Raw genomic sequence first — 8,200 nt, forward strand, 5'->3', positions numbered from 1 at the left:
CGGCACCTTTCAGGTATAAATATTACCGACATTGCCTTAAGCAAACACACGCGGTGGTGACGAGATAGGAGCAGCGAGACTTGCCGAGGAGCCCAGCTGAGAGCGAAGCCCACAGACGCTGCCCCTCCTTCCTGACGCGCTGAGAGAGAGAGAGAGACGCTGCTTTTCTCCTGCCGAAAAATCCAGCTCCGGCGCTTCCAAGCAGCCCTCGAAGGCAGCTGGAATATCAAGACCTGGGATAAGAGATACCAGCCCTCAAACCTTCTAGATCCCAGGTACAGAACTGAATAACCCCTTGCAGAGATTTCTTGAGTCAGTCCCTTGGCAAAACAAACTTTACTTAAACTGCTACTTATCTACTCCCGCCCACGTATTAGGCTTAGGTCAGGTACACTGGGGTAGGCGTGGTTAGAAGCACCAGTTGAGTACGATTAGTCAATGTATGTATATATTTTATCCATTTTAAATATCATATGGCTTAGAAACCATATCAATGCTTTTACAGTATTATTTTATAATTCTGTCTTTACTGTATGCACTTTACTTAACTATAAGTATTGCAATAATAGCGATCCATTTCTCTTGTACGAGAAAAGAGACTGATCAATAAATAACATCTTTTATTGAACACGCCCATCTCTTCCTTTCTCTACAATCTGGTGAAACTAAGAATGCACTGAACTGACTGAGTAAAATAAGTTGTCTTTTGTTTTCACACGACTCTAGAGATACACTCTTGATTAGGGGAGAGCAAAGTTGTCATGTTCTATGGTTGTCAGAAACTAAATCCCTTCTTGTCTATCCAGGGAGGTTCAGATCCTCCTTGCCTATTCGAGAAAGTTTCTAGTGAACTCTGAGCTAGCAGGCAAACACAAAACTTTAAGTCTAATATCGTCGGTAGAAGACCTAGTTAACCTCTGCCCTAGGTCTATACTATTGAAGATATTATTCCAATGCGCAGAGCCTATTGGGATAATAGGAACTACACTAAACCCACATTAAACCCAGATCTGTGACTGGGGGTGAATGTTTTGCCATTGTGCAACATTCCGTCCATCATCTTGTGTGTTTTGCTGTTCACCCTATGTGGGAAGGGTATGCCCAGACGTGGGTCCCGTGCTCACTAGGCAAGTGGAATCAAGCTATCCTGGCTGAAGACGGCTGATAGCCAGAAACCGGTCCTAGGATGCTTGATTCCGGTCCAGGAAAGACATGGCTTGGCAGTATAGGCTGGACTGTTCCCATGAGTCACAGCATCAAGACTGATTTGCATATGGCCATGTCTGAACTGGGGTGGCTTGGTAGGCAAAATAACGATGGATTAAACCCAGATCTGTGACTGGGGGTGAATGTTTTGCAATAGTTCAACTTTCCGTCCATCATATTGTGTGTTTTGCTGTTCACCCTGTGTGGGAAGGGTATGTCCAGACGTGGGTCCCGTGCTCACTAGGCCACTGGAGTCAAGCTATCCTGGTGGAAGATGGCTGATGGCCAGAAACCAGTCCTAGAATGCTTGATTCCCGTCCAGGAAAGACATGGCTTGCAGTTCAGGCTGGACTGTTCCCATGAGTCACAGCATCAAGACTGATTTGCATATGGCCATGTCTGAACTGGGGTGGCTTGGTAGGCAAAATAACGATGGATTAAACCCAGAAATGTGACTGGGGGTGAATGTTTTACCATTGTGCAACATTCCGTCCATCATCTTGTGTGTTTTGCTGTTCACCATATGTGGGAAGGGTATGCTCAGACCTGGGTCCCGTGCTCACTAGGCCACTGGAGTCAAGCTATCCGGGCTGAAGATGGCTGATAGCCAGAAACTGGTCCTAGGGTGCTTGATTCTGGCCCAGGAATGCTATAGCTTGGCAGTTCAGGCTGAACTGTTCCCATGAGGCACAGGGTCAAGACTGATTTGCATATGAACATGTCTGAACTGGGGTTCCTTGGTGAGCAAAATGACAATGGATTAAACCCAGATCTGTGACTGGGGGTGAATGTTTTGCCATTGTGCAACATTCCATCCATCATTTTGTGTGTTTTGCTGTTCACCCTATGTGGAAAGGGTATACCCAGACGTGGGTCCCCAGCTCACTAGGCCACTGGAGTCAATCTATCCTGGCTGAAGATGGCTGATAGCCAGAAACCGGTCCTAGGATGCTTGATTCTGGTCCAGGAAAGACATGGCTTGGCAGTTCAGGCTGGACTGTTCCCATGAGGCACAGGGACAAGACTGATTTGCATATGTCCATATCTGAACTGGGGTGGCTTGGTGAGCAAAATAAAGATGGATTAAACTCAGATCTGTGACTGGGGGTGAATGTTTTGCCATTGTGCAACATTCCGTCCATCATCTTGTGTGTTTTGCTGTTCACCCTATGTGGGAAGGGTATGCCCAGACGTGGGTCCCGTGCTCACTAGGCCACTGGAATCAAGCTATCTGGCTGAAGACGGCTGATAGCCAGAAACCGGTACTAGGATGCTTGATTCCGGTCCAGGAAAGACATGGCTTGGCAGTATAGGCTGGACTGTTCCCATGAGGCACGGGGTCAAGACTGATTTGCATATGGCCATGTCTGAACTGGGGTGGCTTGGTAAGCAAAATAAAGATGGATTAAACCCAGATCTGTGACTGGGGGTGAATGTGTTGCCATTGTGCAACATTCCGTCCATCATCTTGTGTGTTTTGCTGTTCACCTTATGTGGGAAGGGTATGCCCAGGCGTGGGTCCCGTGCTCACTAGGCTACTGGAGTCAAGCTATCCTGGCTGAAGATGGCTGATAGCCATAAACCGGTCCTATGATTCTTGATTGCGGTCCAGGAAAGACATGGCTTGGCACTTCAGGCTGGACTGTTCCAATGAGGTACAGGGTCAAGACTGATTTGCTTATGGCCATGTCTGAACTGGGGTGGCTTGGTGAGCAAAATAACAATGGATTAAACCCAGATCTGTGACTGGGGGTGAATGTTTTGCCATTGTGCAACATTCCGTCCATCATCTTTTGTGTTTTGCTGTTCACCCTATGTGGGAAGGGTATGCCCAGAGGTGGGTCACGTGCTCACTAGGAGACTGGTTTCAAGCTATCCTGGCTGAAGACGGCTGATAGACAGAAACCGGTCCTTGGATGCTGGATTCCTGTCCAGGAAAGAAATGGCTTGGCAGTTCCGTCTGGACTGTTCCCATGAGGCACAGGATCAAGACTGATTTGCATATGGCCATTTCTGAACTCAGGTGGCTTGGTGAGCAAAGTAACGATGGATTAAACTCAGATCTGTGACTGGGGGTGAATGTTTTGCCATTGTGCAACATTTTGTCCATCATCTTGTGTGTTTTGCTGTTCACCCTATGTGGGAAGTGTATGACCAGACGTGGGTCCCGTGCTCACTAGGCCACTGGAGTCAAGCTATCCTGGCTGAAGATGGCTAATAGCTAGATACCAGTCCTAGGATGCTTGATTCCGGTCCAGGAAAGACATGGCTTGGCAGTTCAGGCTAGACTGTTCCCATGAGGCACAGGGTCAAGGCTGATTTGCATATGGCCATGTCTGAACTGTGGTGGCTTGGTGAGCAAAGTAACGATGGATTAAACCAGATCTGTGACTGGGGGTGAATGTTTTGCCATTTTGCAACATTTCGTCCATCATCTTGTGTGTTTTGCTGTTCACCCTATGTGGGAAGGGTATGCCCAGACGTGGGTTACGTGCTCACTAGGAGACTGGTTTCAAGCTATCCTGGCTGAAGACGGCTGATAGACAGAAACCGGTCCTTGGATGCTGGATTCCTGTCCAGGAAAGAAATGGCTTGGCAGTTCAGTCTGGACTGTTCCCATGAGGCACAGGGTCAAGACTGATTTGCATATGGCCATTTCTGAACTCAGGTGGCTTGGTGAGCAAAGTAACGATGGATTAAACTCAGATCTGTGACTGGGGGTGAATGTTTTGCCATTGTGCAACATTTTGTCCATCATCTTGTGTGTTTTGCTGTTCACCCTATGTGGGAAGTGTATGCCCAGACGTGGGTCCCGTGCTCACTAGGCCACTGGAGTCAAGCTATCCTGGCTGAAGATGGCTAATAGCTAGATACCAGTCCTAGGATGCTTGATTCCGGTCCAGGAAAGACATGGCTTGGCAGTTCAGGCTAGACTGTTCCCATGAGGCACAGGGTCAAGGCTGATTTGCATATGGCCATGTCTGAACTGTGGTGACTTGGTGAGCAAAGTAACAATGGATTAAACCCAGATCTGTGACTGGGGGTGAATGTTTTGCCATTTTGCAACATTTCGTCCATCATCTTGTGTGTTTTGCTGTTCACCCTATGTGGGAAGGGTATGCCCAGACGTAGGAGAGAAGGGTCTGCTATCCTATGGTCACCCCAAGTTTTTGCTTTTTGCTTTACTGGTTTTCGACTTAATGTGGCTGTGGGCCTGCTAATCAGACCCACAGCCTGCTGTTTTCTCTCTAAATTCTTAGACATGTACTTTAGGTACACCACCAATTTGGTACTGGACACCTTGTCAGCCCCTGTACATTGCACTATAAGTGCCCAGGGCATAGGTGCATCCAAGGCCACCCCTGGCTGGTACTTAAATCGACACAACTGGCTGATCACTCAGCTGGGGCAAGGTGGTGTAATCACCCCTTGCTTAGATATAGTATACCTATATCTAAACCTATATCTGGACACATATATACGTATAAGTCCCTCCTATGTCAGGCCTTAACAATCCTGGTGGCAGAGTTCTTGGTTTTATGTGAGATGGTGCTCTAGCATGAGCTGAGCCTGTCTGCAGCTTTCGGAACCATTTCCTTATAGCTGTTCTAGTGATACTGCCATACCATATGCATTATAATCCTTGCGGTTAATGCTAACTTTGGTTTGGCTTTATCAAAACATGTCTTGTTTGATGTCATACACTTTGGAATACTACCCCCTCGCCAGTCCTGGCAACGGGGGTAGCATTCCACCCTTCTAGAGGGAGAAGACATGTTACTTTACTGAAAACGCGGTTAATTCTAACCAGAGCCCCAGCATCACAAAATGGATGCTGCTGCCACAGACACGCGTCTGGCCTCCTGCTGCTGACCAAAACTTGGCAGAGGACGCCTGGACAGAGGAATTCCTGTCACAGGGAGGTATCACACCACCCCAGACAGGAGATAGTGGATTGTAGCAGGGAGGGTTGAAAGAAACTAGACACTGCCTGGGGCGCACAAGGTGTCCCCAGGCAGATTCAAGTCAAACCAGTTCTGGAGCCATCCAGCCCCAGTCCTGGCGCAAAACTGGACAAAGGCAAAGGGTTGTAACTACCCCCTTCCTGCGTCCCACCCATGGGAGGGACCTAGCAGGTAATACAGCCCCTTGATTTGGACTAAAGGTAGGAGCTGTGCAGATGCACATCAGATTATCCTGACTGAAACTTATGAAATGAAACTCTGGACCCTTTAACATCCCACTCGACGTGGAAGACTGAAGAATCTCCCTTGTGGTCAAGGAGTGACCACCCTGTGCAAACAGGCACCATCCAGCACCTCGACGTTTGCTTTGTTGCAGTTCCCGCCGGAACTCGAGCGACAGAGATCAACAAGAGCCAGCGTTCCTGCCTTCCAACAGCCCGATCCACAGTCTATGCAGAGCTGAGACCCGTGGAGGCGACCTGAAGCGTGAGGCTGGCCATCTTGGAAAAACTGCAAAGCGCTGACCATGCAGCATCCAAGGCTCCCTCGAAGCTGTGCATTGGAGTTTCAGAAGCTCCAGCCCCGAGCAGCTTTTGCACCGAAGCTCAATTCAATTCAATAGAGACTTTATTCGGTTATATTTCACACCATAAAAGTACACATGTATACAATACAATTAAAAACATTATTCATAAAATTACAATAATTCATAGTCACATACAAGAATCATATTACATGTGGCCCATTGACAATTAATTGTTCCAGATACATAGTAAAGTGCAGATGGTAAATACATCATCACTGGTCTAAGCAATTCCTTAATTTGACGGTTAATTTTAAAAATTCTATAACCTGTAAGACACTATCACTGTACAAAAGCTGTAAATAGAAAAAGGCAGGTTTGATTTGGTTAAAATTAAGTTTCCTTAAAAGTTCAACAAGATAACGTTTGCCGGGATATTCATAAAACCTACATAAAAACATAAAATGCAGCATGTCCTGAGGAGACTTCCCGTCGCAGCCACAGGGTGCTGTAACCTTATTAAAAATGTCTGACTTCGGTCGAATTAAAAGATGATGGAAGATGTCAAATCTAAACCTAGTCAACAAGAATTTCTCATGAGAGGTGAAACTACTCATTAGGTATGGCTCCATGCTTTCACAAGTTTTTAACATCACATATTTCCTAATTCTTGGTTTCATAAGCTGCAATAATTCATAGTCACATACAAGAATCATATTACATGTGGCCCATTGACAATTAATTGTTCCAGATACATAGTAAGGTGCAGATGGTAAATACATCATCACTGGTCTAAGCAATTCCTTAATTTGACGGTTAATTTTAAAAATTCTATAACCTGTAAGACACTATCACTGTACAAAAGCTGTAAATAGAAAAAGGCAGGTTTGATTTGGTTAAAATTAAGTTTCCTTAAAAGTTCAACAAGATAACGTTTGCCGGGATATTCATAAAACCTACATAAAAACATAAAATGCAGCATGTCCTGAGGAGACTTCCCGTCGCAGCCACAGGGTGCTGTAACCTTATTAAAAATGTCCGACTTCGGTCGAATTAAAAGATGATGGAAGATGTCAAATCTAAACCTAGTCAACAAGAATTTCTCATGAGAGGTGAAACTACTCATTAGGTATGGCTCCATGCTTTCACAAGTTTTTAACATCACATATTTCCTAATTCTTGGTTTCATAAGCTGCTCACTTTCCCTTTGAGCCAACTTGTCCTTATAGAAGGCTTGTTTGATTGCTGTTATATCCCCCTTTACAATTCCGCTAGGATTTTCGAACAATTTCAGACGACCTAGCCTGGAAAAGCAGGTTTTCAGATATTTTAACCAGGGGACACACATGTGTTTGTCCTGAGATATAAGATCTCTTACAATCAAATGGGTTAGAGGTATGTCCTGATTTATCCACAGTTTCACTTAACAAGTTAAGGGCCTTAAGGAAAAAATATCACTTAGATACTGAATTCCCAGTTCTTCATGTACTGCCATGTTGGGTGTACTGGAGGGGACACAAAGTAAACGTTTTAGGAAATTGTTTTCAACAACCTGCAACTGTTCTCCAGCCACATATCCCCAAAGTTCACTACCATAAGCAGCTGTAGCAACAGATTTGGCATTATAAAGCTTAATCATTGCGTTGGTTGGCTTCTTACCCAATTTTGTCGCAAAGTTAAAAACAGAAGCATTAGCCCTTACCAGTTCACCTTTCTTTTTAGCCAGGTGGGGACCCCAGCTAAGCTTGGTATCAAACAAGACACCAAGATATGAGAATGTTTCTGTGACTGGTATTGGGACATCATCCAATTTAAAAATAATTTTTTTTTTAGGTTTATGGCCAACATGCATAATGTATGATTTGGAATTGTTGACCAATAGATTACGGTCAGACATAAAAGTATTAAAAGCATTTAAAAGCGCCTGGAGTCCTTTCTCCGTTCTTGAGATTAAAACCGCATCATCTGCGTATAAAAGAACTGGAATACCCCGCCTGCCAACTCTAGGGCAGTCTGCCTGTACTTTCTGTAGGTAATCATCTAAATCGTTAATATACAAATTAAAAAGGAAGGGGGCAAGAATACAACCCTGACGCACTCCCTTCTTAATGTCAAAATTACGAGTGGTGTCCCCATTTACAGAATATCTGACATTAGCACTGGTATTACTGTGCATGTCCACCAGGAAGTCGACTATCCCTGTGTCCACACCTTTCTCCCTCATGGACCTCCAGAGCCCCCCCCTGTTAACACAGTCGAAGGCTGAAGAAAGGTCCATGAAGGCAAGATGTACAGTTCCCCTCTGTATGATGGTATATTTGCTCAATACAAGGAAGAGGTTAAGGCACTGAGTTATGGTGGAGCGCCCCCCACAGAAACCATACTGAGAGATCGAAATGATGTTATTTTCAGTCGCCCAGCATGTAATTCTCTGTAGTAGAATTCTCCCCATAATTTTGACCATGGAGTCAATTAAGGAAATTGGCCGGTAGCAATGTGGACTGCC

Source organism: Lissotriton helveticus, chromosome 10 (genome assembly GCF_964261635.1).
Source record: "Lissotriton helveticus chromosome 10, aLisHel1.1, whole genome shotgun sequence".
Classification (NCBI taxonomy): domain Eukaryota; kingdom Metazoa; phylum Chordata; class Amphibia; order Caudata; family Salamandridae; genus Lissotriton; species Lissotriton helveticus.